General features: G+C 36.1%; 1 long non-coding RNA gene across 1 annotated transcript in view; it reads right to left on the bottom strand.

Moving 5' to 3' along the window:
- Positions 1-22,015, bottom strand: part of LOC115294895 — a 94,394-nt gene that overhangs the window by 9,504 nt on the left and 62,875 nt on the right. Inside the window, exon 3 of the long non-coding RNA XR_003910212.1 lies at positions 731-824. This is a non-coding gene — a long non-coding RNA (uncharacterized LOC115294895). The remainder of the gene's footprint in view (positions 1-730; positions 825-22,015) is intronic.

The raw sequence follows: 22,015 nt of genomic DNA, 5'->3' as shown, positions 1-22,015 counted from the left end.
GACGTCAGTCTCTGAGCTCTCAGCACAGAGCTTGACATGGGGCTTACGCCCATGAACTGTGAGATCATGACCTGAACCCAAATCGGATGCTTGAGCCACCCAGGCGCTCCAAAGTCTAATTTATTTTCTAACATTAACATTATATGAATTCTATCAAAGCAAAAGATTCTTGTGGCACCGAGTGAGTTGACAAATATAAAGGGGCTGTGCTGTGGGATTTTAATGGGATCTTGAGGGCTGAATCGATTTGAATAGGCTTGACGGAAGCGAGCTTAGTATAAGCAAATCTTTAAAAATGAGAAATAAGAAAGACATATTCAGGAAATGTAGGAAAAGAAAGAAAAACACTAACAAATACAGATTTCCTAATATGTGTTAATATCTACTCCAAGGATTTTACTCAAAAAGAACCATATTAGTATTATTATTCTCATTTTACTAGATCTCAGGGAGGTTTAATTACTTTCTTGCCCAAGCATATCTGCTAATGACACACAAAGGGTTATCTATTCAAATAAAAGTTTAACCTTAACTTTTGCTCAGTTGGTATGTGATTAGATGTGTGGCTTTAGTAACAGATTTCTTTTTCAGAGCCATCTGGGTTGAGTTTTTCTGTTCATGGGAGAGTTTAGTAATTCCAGTATCGTGATACTTAAATAAGAGGTCACATCAGTTAAAGTACAAAATATTATAGGAGATACGTCATATCCATTACATAAATGTAACATACCAGCTATGGCCTGGGGGATTTTTGGGTTTCTTGGAGCAGTTCATGCTTCTTGTGTCACAGATAAATAGTCATCCTGAGTCTGGCATCCAGACATCTAAATAGTGCCAAGGGTAGGAAATCAGAAATTAGTGCTGTAGTGCTAAGGTGACATGTCTCTGTAGAACTGGGAGATAACAATGAGGTCTTTTCTTTGTACCATATTTGTAATTTCAAGAAAACTAGAAGGTTGTCTCTTAATATGACCATTGGCAAAGTAAGCATTCACCGTTCTACGTGTGTGATATAATTATGCCTCACATCAGGAGGAAGAAATGCAGTGGAGGGACAGTCAGCAGTTGGCTTGACTTCAGGCAGCAGAGCAAGTCTAGATTAGTTGTCTTCATTGCAATAAGAGCCAGGACGTTTTTTCACAGTTAAAGTGTCAAGTGCAGGGTGGATGACCTGGCTATTAATCAGAACCAAGTCCATGTGTATGGAAACAAGTTAGGTTACAAATGATGCCAGAATCACAAAACTATTTCTAGTATAGACCAGGATGTTCAAACCCCAGTATATTTATGGTTATGCCATACTCCTAACCACCAGGCTTTCTGTGAATAGACCAGCCTGACTTTTACAGACTGTCTGAGAATTAAGGGAGATGATGTTGGCATGTTAAGCCAAGACCAAATTATGGAGACCTTAACAATTGAAACTGTCAAGCCAAGAACTTGAAATTTTGCAGAACCCTCTCTTAGGTTTAATTTCACACTGCACTATTTCCAACTTGCTTGATCATAAAGAATCATATAGAGTGCTTTTTAAATGGATTCCTTGGCTCCTTTCTGCAAATTCTGATTCAGACGGTCTGGGGACGACCCTGGAGTCTGAATCATTAATGTGAACTCTGTTATTCCTTGGAGAGTATGTTTGAACAATCTGCTAAGTGTCTCTCTTGCTAGTGAGAATATGTTCCCTCTTCTATTCAGATAAGGACACATTTATTGAACACTTCCTGTGAGGAAGGTGCTATGGGAGATTCAGAGAGGAATAAAGTTAAATCCCCAATTTAAGGAAGTTTCCTTTGGTAATTGAAAGATACTTCTAGCATCTCTCTGAACTACTTGTAATTATACAGCCATCTTATTAAGGGACCTCATTTTGATTTGGTTTTTCTGGTTTTACAAAAGAAATACATTTAAAAGAACTGATTACTATGCACTTGGCTAAAAAAAGATTTAGGGTGTTTCTTTTCTTGGTTTTGTGTGTTTTCTATATTTAATATGGAATTACATTGTATGGAAAATAAATTACTTTTATTAAATACATAATCATAATATTTATGCTTCTATGTTAGTTTTGGATTTGAGATATGTAATTCTCTGAATTATTAAAGAAAGGCTTAATTTCATCCAGAAAGGGAAAGTTTCCATTGTTTATCTGTTCAACCAAGCTACTGGATGTTTAAAACCTTAGTTTGGGAGGCACTGTAGCAAGTCAGAAATATTTGAGTTTTAAAATCAAAATGTTGGCACCTGAGCTCTTAACTCTTGATTACATAGAAAACATAGAATTTGAACCCCTGTGTTTTCATGTTAGCCCAACCCTATAAACACATACAGCCTCGGGTTTCCACAGAGAGTATTCTCTGCAGGCATTCCCACCAAACTAAAGAGTTCCCAAATGCAAAGAAGTCACCATTAAGATTGTGTCCACACATGCAAAGTTAGATTAAAACTTGTGGTAATTATATGAATATTCCAAGCCCCAAATAGATTTGCTTGAAATATTCAGATAATTGAGGCAATAAACATAGATTCTAGTAATTAGAAGGGACTCACAAATCCTCTAATCTGCCTCATTTCATAGAGGAAAAGCTGACAGCTACTTTTTTAAATTATAAGCCAAAAATATGCCTTTGCCTGAATTTATAGCCACCTTATATAAAACTTCTTTTAAACTTGAATTATCTAGATAGTTTTCTCACTTTTTACTTCATTTTGCTTAAGGTCTTGGCCCTAATTCCCACTTTAACATCTGACATCAACAGCTTCTCTTGGGTATCTGCAGCCTGAATTGAGAACACTGATTTTCTATCTTGAGCAACGCTGAAGCTTAGATTAGGCATGACTGAGTGCACTGGGTCATGTGATCCAGATCCCTGGGTGTTAACATCCTACCTTTGAAACTTGTTATGTTCTCAGCATTCACCTTCACTCTCCTGATTTGAGCACCTTCCAGTTTATTCTTCACTATTGGCTTTTCTGTTCAATTTAGTTCAGTCTAATCTTCTGATTTTTTTTTTCTTTCTAAAGGACAATAACTAATGCTCTAATTTAGAGGACTCAAGTACCATTTTTGCCCATTCTTCATCAGCGATTGCACTATTCAAGTACTTTGCTTTTTTTAGATGAATGCCCTAATTTGTTCCTGTTATACAGATGGGAAAAATCTTAGTTCTATATTAAAAGGTCTCATCACCAGCCTCAGACACCTTGAAATATGGAATAGAAAGAAAGCAGCATTGAATGAATAAATGGCCTCTGACTTCAGGAATGAAAATCCACAAAATAGATGTTCGAAATTAATGTTTCTGAGTAGATGATCAAAGAGAACCTAAACCATATTTGTGTATCAAAAGATGGCTAAACTTGAAATTGCAATGTGTTAAAGGAGTATTAAAGGATATGAAAGAGTATTTGAAAGACAAAAGATGTTGATAACTTAATGTAGTCAAGGTTTAAGAAACACTTTGTAAACAGAAAACCAAAGAAGTTTGGAAGTACACAAGTTGTATTCTAAATGATTAAAATCTATTTTCTTGGCATCAAATTTAGCACGAGAATGAAATAAACTTTTGTTTAGCATTAGAATATAATGTGAAAATTTGACCATGTTTGGCTAAGAATAAATTCAAATGTATTTCACCTGATAACTTAGGCTAGGTTTGTTTCATTAAATATACATAGGAAGTAAGAAAATTTAGAGCTTTTCTCAGTAATTTTCAGTCTTAGAGGCAGATCATTCAGTTATAATGAAGAATCAATTATATTTTATACTAGAAGAGGAAAAGAAAATTTACTACTCTTTTTTGTTTGTTTGACATATTTAGAAGATGTAAGCTATTTAAATCATATGCCTCATATTTGGTAGAGATTTTTTTTTCCTTTTTTTAAAATTGAGATATTCTTACCAAAAAAAATGTATAGAACTTAAGTGTATAATACAATAAGTTTTGCAAATACAGACATTGATGTAAGCCACATCTCTATCAAGGTACAGAATATTTTCATCACCCAAGAAAATTCTTATCTTGTCTTACTTTACTAGTCAATCCGCCTCTCCAGCTTAAAGAGGCAATCACTGTTTTGATTTTTATCACCATAGTTTAGTTAGCTCTTCTGTTTTTTATATAAATAAAATCTTATGGTAATGCTCTTTGTATCTGGTTTCATTTATGTGGTTGTGAGTACCAAGTTGCATATTTTTATTGCTGAGTAGCAGTCCTGTGAATACACCACAATTTGTGGATAGTCATTTCAGAAAACAAAACAAACTTGGGATTTTATGAATAAAGTTTCTATGATTATTTATATCTGTCTTGTTGCTTATGAATATTAGGTTTCTTTCTTTGGAGTAAGTTGCTGAGAGTGAAATTACTGAGCCATAGGGTAGATGCGTGTTTAACTTTATAAGAAACTTCGACATAGTTTTCCAACAGGGTCATACCATTTTTTACTGTCTACCAACATTAAAGAGTTCCATTCCTCTTCATTCTTGTCAAATCTCGTGTTGTAAGCGGTTTAATAGCTATTCTAGTGAGTATATAGGGGCATCTGACTATGGTTTAAATTTGCATTTCCCTGATGTCTGGCTTTTTTCATCTTTAATTATTATTAAGTTGTTGAAATTCTATATATATTCTGGATAAGAGTCCTTCTCCAAATACATGTTTTGAAAATCATTTTCCTAACCCGTGACTTGCCATTTATTTTGATGGGAAGTTTTAAATTTTGGTACAGCCCATTTAGCAATTTTATTGTTAGGATTTTCTGTATTTTCTGTAAAAAAACATATAGCCTAGGTCCTAAAGTTATTTTCTTTTGCTTCCTTCCCAGAAGTATGAGAGTTTTAGCTTAGTGTTAGTCTCATTTTACCATTTTCCCAGCACTAATTTGTTTAAAAGCTTCCTTTCCTCACTAAATTGCTTTGACACATTTGGCAAAGATCAAGTAATATCAAAAGTGTAGGTCTATCCCTGGAGTTTGTGTTTGGTTCCTTTTATTTGTTTGTCTATCTTTAGCCTAATGCCACACTGATTTGATATCTATAGCTTTGTTTTTGTAAGCATTGAAATTACATTGTGTAAATCCTCCAATTTGTTCTTTTCTTTTTTAAGATTTTTTTTTTCACTCTCCAGATTCTTTACATTTTCATATGCTTTAGAAACAGCTTGTCAATCATGCAAAAACATCTCCTGGGATACTGACTGAGACGGTAATGTATCTATAGAACAACTGGGGAGAAGTGCCGTCTTAACAATACTCAGTCTCTCAATTCATGGCATAGCTCTTCATTTATTTGATCTTTATTTTTGTCATCGTTGATTTATAAATTTAGTATTGAAGTCTTGCACAACTTTCATTGGATTTATTCCTTCCTGTGTATATGTGTAAATTTGCTGTTAGTTATTACAACCAATGTTTTTTATTTTCCAGTTGTTTGCTACTAAAAATAGAATTAATTTTTTTTCATGTTTATTTATTTCTGACAGAGAGACAGAACGTGAGCAGGGGTGGGTCTGAGAGAGAGGGAGACACAGAATCTGAAGCAGGCTCCAAACTCTGAGCTGTCAGTACAGAGCCCAACACAGGGCTCGAACTCATGAACTGTGAGATCATGACCTGAGTCAGACGCCTAACCAACTGAGTCACCCAGGTGCCCCATAGAATTGATTTTTAAAATATTGACATATTGACGATCTTTTTAAATTTTTTGGTTCTAGCATTTTTTTAAAGAAATGACTTAGAATTTTTGGGGGCACCTGTGTGGCTCAGGTGGTTAAGCATTCAACTCTTGATTTTGGATCAGATCATGATCTCACAGGTTTGTGGATTCGAGCACTGGGCTCGCCCCTGGCAGTGCAGAACCTGCTTGGGATTCTGTCTGTTTCCCTCTCTCTTTGCCCTTCCCCCACTTGTGCTTTTCTATCTCTCCTCAAAAAAATATTACTTAGAATTTTTTATGTCAACAACCTTATTGTCTCTGAGCAAAGAGAATCTTACTTCTTTCTTTTCAAATGTTATGCTTTATAATTGGTCTTTTTTGCATTGTGAGCTCTTTCTAGTAGATTATTACATAGAAGTAGTGTATATGAATATTTTTGCCTTTTCTCTATCTTATGAAGAATATAAGGAATATTTCACCATTAAGTGTGGTGCCAAATGGAGATTTTCACTGATACCTTTCATCTGACCGAGGAGGTTTCCTTCTGTTTCTGGCTTGCTGAGACTTTTAGTCTCATTAACTGTTGCTGTAGTGTTGTATAGTGGTAAGTTATTTTTCTGTACTGGTTGAGATGAGCATTTTTCCCCTTTATTCTGTTAAGGCAACAAATTATTTTAATTGATGGATTTTTTTTATATTGAACTTCGTACTTCTGGAATTAACCCCACTTTGTTGGGTGATGTTTTCCTTTTTATATTCTGCTGAATTTTTGTTTTTCTCATGTTACATCAAGATTTTTTGTGTCTATGTTCATTTTTGTGTAAGTGCATGTCATTTTAAGGCACCAGGATTCTGATTTTGTGAAGCATTTATTCATCTTCTATATTTTGAAATAATTAATGTCTTAGTATTATTTCTTCATTAAATGATTGATAGAATTCACCTGTCAAAGCTTTATGCCCTGGAATTTTCCCTGTAGAAATGCTTTAATTATAAAGATATCTTAAAATTTTTTTTTTACATTTTATTTAGTTTTGAGAGACAGAGAGAGAGCATGAACAGGGGGAGGGGCAGAGAGAGAAAGAGACACAGAATCCGAAGCAGGCTCCAGGTTCTGAGCTAGCGGTCACCACAGAGCCTGACGCGGGGCTTGAACCCACGAACCGTGAGATGATGATCTGAGCCGAAGTCAGATGCTTAACTGACTGAGTCACCCAGGCGCCCCAAAGATATTTTTTAATACAAATGTAGGAATATATAGATTTTCTTTTTTTATGTCAGTTTAGATAATTTGTGTCTTTCAAAGAATATGTCCACTTCCTCTTATCTCTCAAATTTGTTGGCATAAATTTGTTCAAAAATACCTTATTATCTGTTTAATATCTCTATTATTATATTGATAGTTCCTTTATCATTTCTATTATTGATAATTCATGTTTTCTTTTAGTGTCAGTTTAGGCGTATTATCAGTTCTATTAATCAATTCTAAAACAAACTTATTTTTACATATTCTGTCTGCACATCTTCTATTATTTTTATTTCTGCTGTTTTAATTATTTGCTTCATTTCTATTTTTATTTTACCTTTATTACTTTCCTTTTATATTACATTTTTATCTTACTTCATTTTTTCTACTTACTTTGAGTTGCTTTTCCTTTCATATCTTTTTAAGGTAGAAACTTTGATTTAAAGTCTTTATTCTTTTGTAATACATTTTCTATATTTTCCCAAGTTCTGCTGTTTTGCATGCATCTGACAGGTTTTCTTATTCTTTTATTTTTAAATTACTATTTATTTTGAAACATCTTTCAATTTACTTTGGAATTTTTTTCTCTGATCCATAAATTAGTTAGCAGGTTAAAAAAATATCCAAACATTTGAAATTTTCAGATATGTTTTTGTTCTTAATTTCTATTTTAATTCCATTGAGTCAGAGAAAATGCTCAGTAAAAGTGCACTAAAAAGAGTCAATTACTATCAACCCAGATGCTTTTTTTGGAGGAAGAGGAATGGACATGTGTTTTATATAACAACAACAAAAAAATAAAGATTGAAAAGAAAAAAGAGAGTTGATGCATGAAATTGAAGGACTTAGTTTATTTAGTATGAAAATATTTATTAACTTGTATAAGTCATGATAGAGGAACCAAGAATAAGTATGATTTCTGTTAGGTATCTTTTCCATTGAAATTCTACATTTGACATTTGATTTCTACCTGATCCAGGAGATCAGTTACATTTGTGTATCTTCATTGAAGCTACTGATATTTCCGAGTTCCCTAACCACTTGCTCATATCAGGGCTTTCAAGTAAACAGTCTCCATAGAGTACAGGGCGAAGATTTTGGCCTAAGTTGTATATACAGTTATTAATAAGCACAGCCATCTTTTGTTCACCAGAGAAAAACCCTGATTGGTTAGAAGTGGTTAAGTATCACAAATTATTTCATCTTTAATATTTAATCAAGACTTATTGATATCCCAAAGCAGAGGACGCATTTACGTGATAAACTATATGGAATAGTTCAGCTTAGTCCAGTGGAAAACTCTAAGAGATATTCAGGGCTGTTTTTAAGTAAAGTGCCCCTTCCTTTCTCTAAAGTAAGCTTTAACTCCCAAGTCATCAAGTCTTGTTCGATATACCGAGTGGTTGTTTTGTAAGATCAAAAAAAGTCTTTCACATTGCTCCTTGAAATAGCTTAAAAATATATAAAAAGATTTCAAAAGTCATATTGTTGGGATCATTGATCACATTCAACACATAATATGAAATGTGTGTTTACATCTACTAAGGTTCAACAGTTATTTTCCAGGTTTTATGATGAGTCGCTTATATTTTAGAAAATTGTTAAGGCAAATCATAATGAATTTTTTAACAAAAGGAAGCAGAACACTTCATTCTATTCTTACGAATGATCCCTAGACTGTTTCCTTCTTTTCTTTTTCAAATGTTTTATTTATTTTTGAGAGAAAGACAGTGTGAGCAGGGGAGGGGCAGAGAGAGAGGGAGACACAGAATCTGAAGACAGGCTCCAGGCTCTGAGCTAGCTGTCACCACAGAGCCTGATGCGGGGCTCGAACCCAGGAACTGTGAGATCATGACCTGAGCCGAAGTCAGACACTTAACTGACTGAGCCACCCAGGTGCCCTGACTGTTTCCTTCTTAAAAGAACTTAGAAAAGTCAGAATTATTCTGCTTAGTTTTTTTTCCTGCAATGTTTAACAAATGCTCTTATTAAACTTTTCTTGCCCAAAAGGAAAGAAAATTCTAATATCTTTCTACAACTTCCACATATGAAAAAGAGCTCACTTAAACAGCAGTAATTGACTTAAAATTAAAATCTCTTAATAATACATATATTTAGAACCACTGTAGATCCACTTTGCTTTAGATTTAATTTTATCAAAGAAAATGTTTTCCTATTTGCAAGGTTTTAAGTTCAGAAATAATCTTAAACATAACATATTGAGTATTCTTTTTTCAAAAAGAAAATTTCTAAAGGACCATAAATTCAAATGTTGTTAGACATAATGTAACTCTGTACAAACTTTATAAAACAAATTTGAGAAAGCCCATACTTTATTTATTTATTTATTTTTAATGTTTTATTTATTTTTGATACAGAGAGAGACAGAGCATGAGAGGGGGAGGGGCAGAGAGAGAAGGAGACACAGAACAGGAATCAGGCTCCAGGCTCTGAGCTAGCTGTCAGCACCGAGCCTGACGCGGGGCTCGAACCCACGAACGTGAGATCTGACCTGAGCCGAAGCCGGAGGCTTAACCGACTGAGCCACCCAGGCGCCCCGAGAAAGCCCATACTTTAAATTTTGACCGAATTGTCAAAATCATATGATCAAATTTCCTCTGTTGTAGGGCCATGCAGGTTTGCCTGGAAAAGCCTATCTAGGAGGGACTTCGGTGCATATACTTTCAAATCTGATGAACTTTGCTCATTTGTGTTCTCATCTGTAAGAACATGAACTTGTACATAGTATACAGTTATATGAGTATAATCATACTACTACACAGTTATATAATCATTAAAATAGATTTTAGAGATTGTGCTCTCTTTTCACTGCTATTTCTCAGGGCGTCTGACATAATAGGCATGCAGTAAGTAGTTGTGGAATGAATATGTGAAATATCTGTCTTCTCTGTTAATATTTAGAACTTAATTGTGAAATAGTAGTTGGCATATTATTGTTATTACTGCTATTTTGTTAGTGTTGTTTAATCTAGCTTTCACAGCCATCCTGTGCCCTGCAGAAATTTATGGTTCAACCTGGGAGATGAGGCTTTAAAGGGCAGAAAAAGATACAGAAGGGGCTCAGCATGTTCTATCTGGTGCTGGATCCATGCATGACTACGAGCAAATAATTTAACATGTTTGATTCTCTGTTTCTTTACTTTATAATGAAAAATCTGGATGTCTTTGGTCATTTCTATACCTAAAATTTTATGGGTCTATGTTCTGGACCCAATTTTTTATGTGTCTATAAATAATTCTCTGGGATTCCTGGTGTTGACCTCTATAGAACCTACCAACTTTGAGACTTATGATGAATAAAAGTGGAGGTGGACATTGACCATGATCATGCAAACGGATTCCTTTTTAGTTGATCTTAAAATTGGTTCCCTTAGCACTATCTGGTGCAGGTGGGTGTGCATGATAGAACTAATGACATACATTGTCATGCCCGGATTGAACAGCATACCGCTGTCAAGTCTGAAAGTCAGAGAATGTATGTCAGGCCTGCATGTGTTTGCTGAATAACCACTATCCTGGTTGGTGCTGACAGCAGCCCACCCTCTTGGAAGGAACACAGTTGCGCTGCCTGTGAAGTGTGGCAGAGAAACCAGAGCATTTGCCAGAGATCAATGACAAGGAGCAGCGGCTGTGGAATGATTCTTTACGATGGTTTGATGAAAGTGAAGATTTCAATTGGATGAGGTGGTATTCAGCTTTTAGGCACATTCTTTGCTAGTATTATTTCAGAGCTTTATTAAATAACTTAATTAGGGCCACGAGCAATCATGTCATTGTAATAAAAATGCATACCAAAATGCTGATTTCAATTTTGCTGTGTCCTATATTGAGAATTGCTACTAATTTGTCCTTCCCCTTTGTTTTGCAAATTTCCTAGGAATTCCAATTAAAAAAATATTTCTGAGACCCAATATTTTGGGGGATTTTTTCCCACTGGGCTAATTATTTTGCATGAATTAACTCACTGACTTTTCATAACTGAGGAAGTTTAGAAGAAGTAACTTATCCAAAGTCTCACAGAGAAGAACACTGAATTCCTAGCCAAGTTGAATCCCGAACTTGAGTTGTTAATCGTAACTAAGCTGCATATCTCACTGCAGCTTTTTTGATGTAGTATCTGTGTTTGACATGTCTGAGTGTACGTGTGATTATAGCAGTGGCACACGGTGTGACATTCTGGGACCCATGATTGTAGTGCAGCTGTAGTTTTAAAGTGCCAGCGATAGTGCAGCACTTTTCAGTCTGCACTCTGAGTCTCTCTGCTTTGCTGCCCAAGGCTTTCTCTAAGGAGAAGAGGCTGATTAACCGACACACAGGTCTAACTCAGAAGAATGGGGAAGATAACGCCCCTGGAAGCAGCCCTCAACGGGTGTAGAAGTCAGTTGGTTAAGGCTAGCCTCCCAGCTTCTGGTAGAACAATTCTTCTTTTTTTTTTTTTAATTTTTTTAATGTTTTATTTTTTATTTTTGATACAGAGAGAGACAGAGCATGAGAGGGGAAGGGGCAGAGAGAGAAGGAGACATACAACCGGAAGCAGGCTCCAGGCTCTGAGCTAGCTGTCAGCACAGAGCCCGATGCGGGGCTTGAACCCACGAACGTGAGATCTGACCTGAGCCGAAGCCGGAGGCTTAACCGACTGAGCCACCCAGGCGCCCCTGGTAGAACAATTCTAAAACATGCTAGTCCCAGTGTCTTTGAAGGTCCCCATTGGGATTGAATCCTGTAAGTGTTCACATTGCTAACCAGCCCATTAAAGGCACCCTTAAGTGGCTTTTCTCCTTCCCCTGCCTCTCTCTGCACGTCCTCACTTTTCTTTCCTGGGAATTTCTCCCAAATAAGTGATTTGCATCCCTTGCCCTTGTCTCAAGCTGTGCTTTGAGAGGAACACAGACTAAGACAGAGGTTACTATGTTTTATGAGTGCCTGATTGTTAACCCTGGTAGTATATATTCTAAGTTACAATCACTCTCTACTGTTTCCACTTATTTACAAAGACCAATTGGGTTTTTTTTTAATCCAAATGTCACTTTCCTATTTCCAACACCCCCTTCACAGCCCAGGCCTTTATCATTTTGTTTCTGAGGTAATGTGTAGGGCTTCTAGCTGGCATACCTACCCCTATCATCTAAGCGGTCTTGGATACTGATACAAGTCCAAATTCCTCTGCCCGAGTTAAAATGTATTTTCTTCACAAGATTCTCCAACCCTGATAAGTTCTATTGATAATCCATGTCTCTGAATTCTTATAACACCAATAATCTTGCTATAGAATTTAACACATTTATTACTTATATTAGTCTCATATTTTTAGGTGTTATCATGGTCCACTACACCACAGCTTCCTTGATGCCATAAACTGAGCCATGAGGTTATTTTGCATTTTCCGTAATCTAGCACAGTCATAGCCACAAAAGTACTGGTCCAGAAATACTTTCCAACTGAATGATAATTCACTCCTGAAGACTTCCTAAAGGTGGAAATATCGATCTAATTTTGCAGATATATTTTCTGTAAAAGGCAAAATTAGGAAGGTATTTTGATTTGCTCTGATTCTCAAAGCAAACAACAAATAAAACCAGTTCTTTTAACTTGCAGTTCTAGAAAATGATTGTTACTCTTCTAAGTGGCAAAAGTCAGCTTCAAAAGAATGTAAGATTTGCATGTGCTTTTAAATCTAGAGCATTGTTAAATATCTGACCTCAAGGCAATGATAGAAAAGAAAATGAAAGCTTCTTATCGACCCCCTGAGGACTTTTACATCTTGCAGCAAATTATTTTTAGCCAGGATGTCACTATTGTTTTGTCTCATTTTAAGGACATCTCTCAGTAAGTCTGTGGAAACCTATGTTGATTAATATAAGAGGTTCTGGAGAGGGAATGATTTCACATTTTTAAACTACTTCCCCAATATTCCAAAAGATACATTTTCTTGTGGTTTAATATTTTTTCCCCTAAATTTAAGCTGTTAGGGGTTTCTTTCTTTCTAGAAGCATGTAAAATGCACTTGTTTTAAACCAGATAATAATACTAAAGTGTGGAAAATTTAGTATTTAAGATACTAATTTGCAATATTCAAGGGGATGTGTGTGTGTGTGTGTGTGTGTGTGTGTGTGTGTGTGTGTGTTTTCGGAAGGTAGATAGGAACATACTTCCATAAAGTATGCAAAACTTTAAACCAAAGATTTAATTCTCTTGGAATTATGTCCAGGTGTTTTTCCAGGCTGAATTCTTATAATTACTTAAGTATACTCCCTAGCAAAGGACCTAATAGAAGCATCTAAATCTTACTGTACAACCTCAGGAACAAAGACATTCTCTTAAAAACTTGATTGCTTTTCTATGGAAGCAGTTAGCTTTGATTTATGTCACTGCTGAAGGGAGCTTCGCTGAGGCTTTGAGTAATCCAATAAGGATCATATAATATACTCCCCTTTACATCTCGTAGAGTTGCTGTGTATGGAGCTCTTTGTTTATGATTCAGGAAATGGGCTAAAAGCTTCCTAGGTTCATCTCTGTTCACAAAATTTGTTCTTGGGGAAGTAATGGCCTTTTGCATTTTAATAAGCAGTAAATCTCAAGTATTACAATGTTCCAGGAACAAGCTATCTTTGGCAGTCTGGGCCTTTCCCTGCTTTGGGAGCTCACTCTTATTCAGCAGTTTGGATATGAAGATATTTCTTATCTCATCACTATGTTTTATTTGAAGACACTGCACCGAAGGATACCACCCACGTTTCTTTCTGAAAATAGTCTGAGACTCCTTCACAATGCCTAAGAGGGATATGAAAAATTAAGAGAAGTTTTATGAATGGACAGAAGTTTTACTGAAGTTATGTAATTTTTACGAAAAAGGCAATTGCACAATATTTGACTTCCTTTCCTTTAGAAATGTTATTTATATATTTGTAGTTCATCTAATATTTAATGTAATGCTTTAAGTCCTGGGGATGAAACAAAAAGGAATATGATAAAACCCTGGCTTACCTCTGCTCAAGAAAATCTTCATATGAATCAACTGCATGGAGTCTAACCAGAGTGGACCCTTTTTGTGTTTTCTGACATGGTGCCCTTTTAAGTAGGTTCTTTGGAGAATTTATTTCTTTTAATAAATTATCTCCAAAAGCACGACTGTGTTCTTCAAAAATTTTCTAATGTTTATTTATTTTTGAGAGAGAGAGAGTGTGAGCAGGGGGAGGGTAGAGAGGGAGACACAGAATCCAAAACAAGCTCCAGGCTCTGAGCTGTCAGCACAGAGCCCGGCTTGGGGGTGGAACCCACAAACCTAGAGATCATGACCTGAGGCAAAGTCAGCCGCTTAGCCAACTGAGCCGTCCAAGCGCCCTCAACTATGTTCTTCAAACCTATGTTTTCTCAAATGTCTTCTGTTTGAACAATAAGACATCAAACAAGGGTATGGCTTCCACACTTAAAAACTTTTTTTTTTCTGGTAGTGAAAGTTTATAGTTTGGTGACAAATAACAAACTCAAATGATTAGTTTTACTACTAAAAGTAGCATAGGAAGCAGACATAATTATGGCCATTTTTTATCACACTTTTTGTTTGCTGAGCCTCTTACATTATTCTTTAGAGTAAATCTTGAAATTTTAAGAGAAAGAAAATCAAAGTAACTTTTCAATTCAGCAAAATAATAAAAAATACAATCACGAAGAAGGAAAATGGCATTTTGGTATGCTCCATAGCAAACAAAATGCTAGCCTAATTTGTCAAGTAGACTTTTTATAGGACTTTAAAAATCATGCACTACATACATACTTATTTACATTTTGCATATTTTATGGCAAAAGGTGTACTATAGTGTTTAATAAGGCAGATCTTACTTATAAAATCCACACTTAGAAACTTCTAATGGGAGTTTTCATCAGATAGAGTTGTTTTTACCTGGCTCTTTGTCCTTATCCATATGACTTGACATGCCTATAGCAAAATGATGTGAGAGTCTTGATTGTTTTAATTTGATCTGATCAATTGCTTAACAATCAATTAGGTTGTGGTTAAATTGATACCCTTATTCAGATGCGTCCCTAAATTTCAATTTAATAGCTAGCTCATTTCTTTACAGCAAAATTTTCTCTAATATTCTGCATTTAATTTTTTTTAAATTTTACTTTATGAATAACTAGGCAGCTTAAGACCATGCAATATGATGATAATTTAAAGCATAGGTAAAAAAACTCAAAGAAGATATTCACAGAATAAGAAAGGTACCTGAACAGGTATTTTCTAGTCAAATTGGAAAGGACTGAATATTTCTCCTGAGTTCAATATCTGTATAAGAACATAGAATTTAGACCTGTAAGAAATCTTTTAACTCTAGTCTGAATACCTTCTTTTATGGCTATGATAGAGGCTCTTAGATGAAAAATGATATGTCCAAGATAGACGCAGAGCTAGAAAGTGGGCATTGGACTTTAAATTTAGTTCAAAATGAATGTACTGAATTCAATATTGTGTACATTAAGTGCTTACATTTGATTTCTATGACAAGTTTTCTTCTAAATATTAGTATACTAAAATCAATGTGTACTGTGAATAGTAACGTATTTTCTCCTCTACCTCCTTTCTTTCCTCAAGTACAATAAAACCTTGGTTTGTGAGCATAATTCATTCTGGAAACATGCTTGTCATCCAAAGCACTTGTATATCAAAGTGAATTCCCATAAGAAATAATGGAAACCCAGATAATTTGTTCTACAGCCCAAAGAAATTCATATAAAAATGATTATAGTTCTGTAATATGAAACAAAATAATAAAGAAAATATAAAATATAAATAAAAATAAACAAATTAACCTGTAGTTACCCTTGAAAATCTTTGTGGCTGATATGAGAGAGACAAGAGGGAGGGGAGTTGTTATGTAGGACGACTTCCATGATCACTAATAGAATCACTGCTATCTATTGTCTACAGAGAGTCTTTTTCAGCATGGGGGCCATTGTATATGCTCGCACAGATGTTGACTACAATACAGTATTTATAAGCTTTTGTCCTATAATGCATTTAATGTAACTGGCAATAAGGCAGGAGAGAAAAGGGTCTATATCTGTAGGCAGCCTAACCTAGAATGAAGCAAAGCATTCCTAAGCTTACTCTTGTATGGAAAAGCAAAGAACTATCCCATAGGTGCTTTGAAGTGATAAAAAAACACTAGTGCCAGTTGTGGGCACCTTCCAATGTTCTGAAAAATCACCGATTTCTGCCAAATACTGTGGCCTGAGACCAAGCATCTGAACATGGGAGATGATCACCCACAATCCTGCAGCGAGAGAGAGACTGAGAGAGAGAAAAACCACTGACTCAGTTGTGTCATGTGACATTCGGCATCATATACTACTCGTATTGCAAGATATCACCTGTTTATAGGGTTAAAATTTGTTAGAAATGTTTGCTTATCTTGTGGAACACTTGAAGAACAAGTTGGTCACAATCCAAGGTTTTAGTGTATTTACTGAATGCCTATTACTTGCCAGACTCTAGTCTAGATATAAGTGATACAGTCAGACAGATGAAGTCTCAGTGCCAGAAAGCTTACATGCTCATGAGAGAGGAAACAAACGAACAAGAAATGATCAAGAGAAATATGACATAGCCATAAATGCAATCGGAGAAAGTTTAATTGGGTCTTATAAAGGAAGTATCTGGGTGGCGACTATAGACTGAGTGGTCTGGCAAAAAGGGTTTCTTAGTCAGCTTAGCCTCTATAACAAATGGTATAACAAATTACCATGTGGCTTAAAAACACACACATTTATTTCTCGCAATTCTAGATGTTGGGATATCCAAGATCAAGGTACCGGCATATTAGGTATATAATGAGATTCCTCTTTCTGGTTCAGAGATATCTCCTTCCTTTTGTATTCTCCCGTGGTCGAGAAAGAGATCATTTCTCTGGTGTCTCTTTTTATATGGGCACTAATCCCTTTATGAAGGGGCTCTATGCTCCTGACTTAATTACCAAAGGCCAAAAGCCTCACCTTCAAATGCCAGCACACTAGGAATTAGGGCTTTGACATATGAATGTTGAGAGGATACAAATATTTAGTTCACAGGAGTGACATTTACAGTGAGATATAAATGAAATGGAACTATGTACACAGATTGTGTTGGAGCAACTCATGGAGAAAGAAGGGCATGGACAAAGAATTTGTAGTGAGAATAAACCAGGCATATTCAAGAAATGGGGAAAGGAAAACTACTTTGTCTGTTGTTACACTGTGCAATAGAACTGTCTGCCATTTTTACAATCTCTATGCTGTCCAATATGGTAGCCATTAGTCACATGTGTCTGTTAAACATTTGGAATGTAACTTGAGTAAATGTGGAACTGAGCTTTAAAGTTTATTTAAGTTTAATGGTTTTAAATTGAAGCTGAAATAGCCACGTGTAACTAGAGGCTACCATACTGGACAGCACAGGGCTAGAGTAGGCAGTGTGGTGAATCTGAAGGAGAGAGCACCATCAGGCTAGGGAGAGACTAGATTATATAGGTCTTTGTAGAACAAACAGAGAAACTTGGTTGTTTTTCAAGGTGAATTTGGAAATTATTGGGATCTTTTAAGAAGGCAATGGCATGATGTGATTTTTCTTTTTTTTCTTAAAAGTACCATTTCAGCCTCTGGGTAGAGAATGGAACATAAGCAGCAAGAGTGGGTGTGGGGCAGCCATCAGTAGCCCCTGTAATAATCCCAGAGAGAGATGATGGTGACGGGATTAGAATTGGACCTTATTAGGAATATCTTTTTAAATGTGGAATTTTAATACTTGATAGACTAGATGAAGGGGAGAGAAAGGTAACAAAAAAGAATCAAAGAAAATGTCTATATTTTTATTTGAGCAGCTACACAGTTAGTGCTGCCATTTACTAAGTGGGGGCAATTAGGAGAAGAGCAAATCTGAAAGGATAATTAAGTTTTATTTATTTTTGAATTTATGTCTTTTTGGCCATATAAAGAATAAGATGCTTCACACATCTAAGTAGAGATGTTGTATAGAAAGTTGAATATACTATTATCCTAGTCTGGAGTTCTATTGAGGGAATAGGACTAGAGATACAGGGGATCATCATATATGGAACAGTGTATATAAACCATACATACATATGCACTCATAAAATCTGAAAACAAACAAACAGAAAAGTAGTGGAACTTCTCTTTCTGTACAGGTAGATTACTTCAGCCTAGCTGCTAAAGCAATTATTATTTGCAAATCAAAATAGCATTAATTATTAAAATAAATATCTTGACCACATGAATGAGGAAAATTCTCAGTAAGAAAGAGGGTGCTCTGTATACACTAAGAGATTTCTCAGAATTAGCAAAGAAATCTCTCCAAGATACTGTGGTAGCATCTGTTGTCTAGAGGCCGTGAGATTGACCTAGTATCTCATGTTTTTTGCCTTTGTCCCCTACCTTTCAATGTTTCAACCCACTTTCTGCATGTAGTATGTCTGTATGGCACTTAAAATAAAAAGGTTTTCTAGAGATGTTCCAATGGCTCTATGTAGATGATGGCCAGTGAGAGTGTCCAGGGGACTCTGAAAGTAGCCATAATTCTCTCTTTCTCAATCTCTCTCTCTTAAAGCTTATTTACTTATTTTGAGAGTGGGGGCAGAGAGAGAGGATCTCAAGCAGACTTTTCACTGTTAATGCAGAGCTGACGCAGGGCCCAAACTCACAAACTGTGAGATCATGACCTGATCCAAAATCCAGAGTCAAGTGCTCAACCAACTGAACCACCCATGTGCTGCAGCCACCATTATCTTACGGAGACCATTGCTGTGGCATCTTGCTAGTCCCATCCTTCTCAAGATGTAATCTTTTTTTAGGAGAGAAATGGACCAAGCTCTTATATTCTCTACATTAGTCAGTGTTACTAGTCATAATTTGCTAAATACTAGAAACAATTCAGGCACCAACATAAGGCATTAGTGAGACTGAACTTTACTAAACATTTGAAGATGGGTAAAGGAAAGCTACATTTTAGCACTGCATTGCAAATTAGCTTTCCATGTTCTTGCAAAGACTCATAGGCCTTCTCATGGCCATTAGTCCTATGGACTCCTGTGTTGGCGCTACATCGTCTGCTGAATTTCTGTGGGTTTGAGCATGATGCATGTGTGTCAAGGAGATTACTAGAAAGAAATGGACTGGGGCGCCAGGTGGCTCAGTTGCTTAAACATCTGACTTTTGCTTAAACATGATCTCACAGTGTGTGGGCCTGAGCCTGTGTGTGGCTCTGTGCTGACAGTGTGGAGCACGCTTGAAATTCTCTCTCTCCCTCTCTCTATTCCTCCCCAACTTGTGTTCACACACACTCTCTCAAAACAAATAAATAAACTTAAAAAAAAAATAAAAAGAAGGAAATGGACTATAAGAGGAAGAAGAAAGGGAGAAAGTTAGAAAATGAAGGAATATCTGTTTGGGACCTGTTGGAAGGCTTAGGGAGCATTCACATAGAACATTCATTCCAAAATTTCTGGTAGTGAGGTACTCTTTTGCTGGTAAAATGAATAAGAACACATACCACTCTCACATAGATTCTCTTTGGCTTTGGAGCAACTAGCTAAACTTTCAAATAAAGAACTGCTTAATCGTTATGATGGATCAGGTCTAAGAATCTAGGAAAAGCACTATTCACACATTTTCATGCTCATCCTTGCTATTAGCAGTGGTAAAGTTGTGGCTAACTAAATGATGATATATGGCAGGAAAAACAAAACAGCATCCTCTGAATTTCCCTCAGTTAGCATTAGCTAGAACACTCTTTAGTATGGCAACAGAATCAGATACCATTAACATGGGCTATACTTTCAAATTTAACCACTTCCTTTCTCTGCTATCACTCCAGTTCTGGCATTGCCTTCCTCTCTCTCCTTTCCTAGGTTCCTCTCAGGCTCTCTTTCTCTTCCTTTTTCCCTCCCACCCTCTGTGTCAGTCTCTCTCTCTCTCTCTCTCTCTCTCTCTCTCTCTCTCTCTCTCTCAATCTCCTTCTCCCTTTTTCTCTGTCTCATTATGCCTACCATAGCACCAAGTGGGTAATCAATAAAAGATTGCTGAATGAATGCATAAATCATTTTATTTTTTACAAAAGGCTATCATTATTCAGAAGGAGATTGCATTACATCTCAGAAGATAGATGCAGGTGTAGGCACTTCACTGGTATAGTGTTTCTCAAACTTTAGTGAGCACAGAATCCCCTAGAGGGATTGTTGAAACTCGTCCTCTGAGTATCTGATACACTAGGTCAGGACGCAGACTTCCCTGGAAATGCTATGTATCACCCAAAGATGATGTTTGGAGAAGCACTGCACTAGGAAAACTCATTCCCACTTCAGCCTTAATACATATTCAGTTATGATGCACTGTGTCTACAATCCAGAATCTGTGATGTATTTAAGATAGGAATGACTCTAAATCCTTCCTGTAAATGTGTTGGGTATTCTACAACTTTTGTTATCCAGTGTTTTCCTCAAGAATTTCTTGAGTTTTAAGATTATGCAAATATTCTGAAGAAAAATATGTCTAGGAATTATAAAATTTCTTTGTAATGTTGCTCATAATGTGGACTCTTGTATTATTAGGGTGATATCTGTAAGGCAAAACAAACTAAACAGTAATCAATTCTATTCCAGCTGAGGAATGATTTTAAAGCCAGAAATGCCATATCCTTTGGATCTGGCTTTTTCTTTGGGGTGAAATCTATGTAACTTTTTTATTTAGAATATTTAGTGCATGGAGATTAATTTAAATGTAGAAACACTTAATATCTTTGTGGCCCTTTATCTAAAAGAAAAATATAAAAGATTAGATGGGCCAGACACTATTTCTGAATTGAAGCTTTTCCTTTAAGCGGTTTTAAATTATACTTAGTTTATTAGTGGCAGGAGAATCTAACTAGCTACCTAAGACCAAAGGCAAATGAAATAGTGGGGTATTAACCTGTATTCATACCAAAATATTTTACAATCATTAGTAGCTAAGGAAATTCCCAGCTGACATTTATCGGAGGAATGGCGAAGCTTCACGTGAGCTGGCCATTGCCTCACCTAGGCACAGTATTACAACGTGCATTTGCTTTTGAATGGGAAACTACTCTTTTTTCAATGGGTCTCAAACTTCAAGATCATCAGTCCCTGGAAGACTTGTGGAAGCAGAGATTTATGAGTCCCATCTAGATGAGGCTCCAAAGTTGGATTTCTTAAATGTAGCAGGTGGTGGTGGTGCCAACGTCGGGAAAACTGAGATCCTTGTTGTAGGTGTTGTGTGGGTAATTGTAAGGGGTCTGGAAAATCCAAGAAGATCCCATTTATCCTACTTGTCTATGGCTAAGGAGAGAATGAAGGTAATTTTCTGGAAAAACCTGGAAGATTGTTATTCCAAGCAGCTGTTTTATTCTTCCAGAAGCAAACCTAAGAAAGAATTTCTCATATCCTTGTGTCTGTCAAGTATATGTCTGACTTCTTGAAGTTGTGCTTTGGTCAGTATGCATACCTAGGACCTTCCATATAAAGGAGTCTGTTCTCTTTGTATTGTAGCAAAAGGGTAATTGCTCAAATCTCATTAAATTAATTGCTTATAAAATTTCAAGGTATTTCCTCTTGTTATATAAACTTACAGTTTTGTTTTTACGTGTGAGAAAGTATATGTTGACATAGTCAAATCATAAACAGAATTTGGGACTGGGAGATTTATTGTGACAAGGAGAAAATTTCAGTACATTTTCGGTCCCTCGTTCATTGGTAAATGGTCTTAAGACTAGGGGCGCCTGGGTGGCTCAGTCGGTTAAGCCTCTGACTTCAGCTCAGGTCAGAACTCACATTTGTGGGTTCGAGCCCCGCGTCAGGCTCTGTGCTGACAGCTAGCTCAGAGCCTGGAGCCTGCTTCGGGTTCTGCGTCTCCTTCTCTTTCTGCCCCTCCCCCTCTCATGCTCTGTCTCTTCTGTATCAAAAATAAATAAAAACATTAAAAAAAAAAAGACTAAAAAGTTAGTTGACTGAAGTGTATTGAGATGAGTGTAAACTTATCTTAGGACAAAGGCCAAATGGAAAAGCTTATTACAGTTATGAAACAAAGAA

Source organism: Suricata suricatta, chromosome 6, assembly GCF_006229205.1.
Source record: "Suricata suricatta isolate VVHF042 chromosome 6, meerkat_22Aug2017_6uvM2_HiC, whole genome shotgun sequence".
NCBI lineage: Eukaryota > Metazoa > Chordata > Mammalia > Carnivora > Herpestidae > Suricata > Suricata suricatta.
Note: the sequence above shows the minus strand (reverse complement) of the source record. Positions and strands in the feature narration are given on the sequence as shown.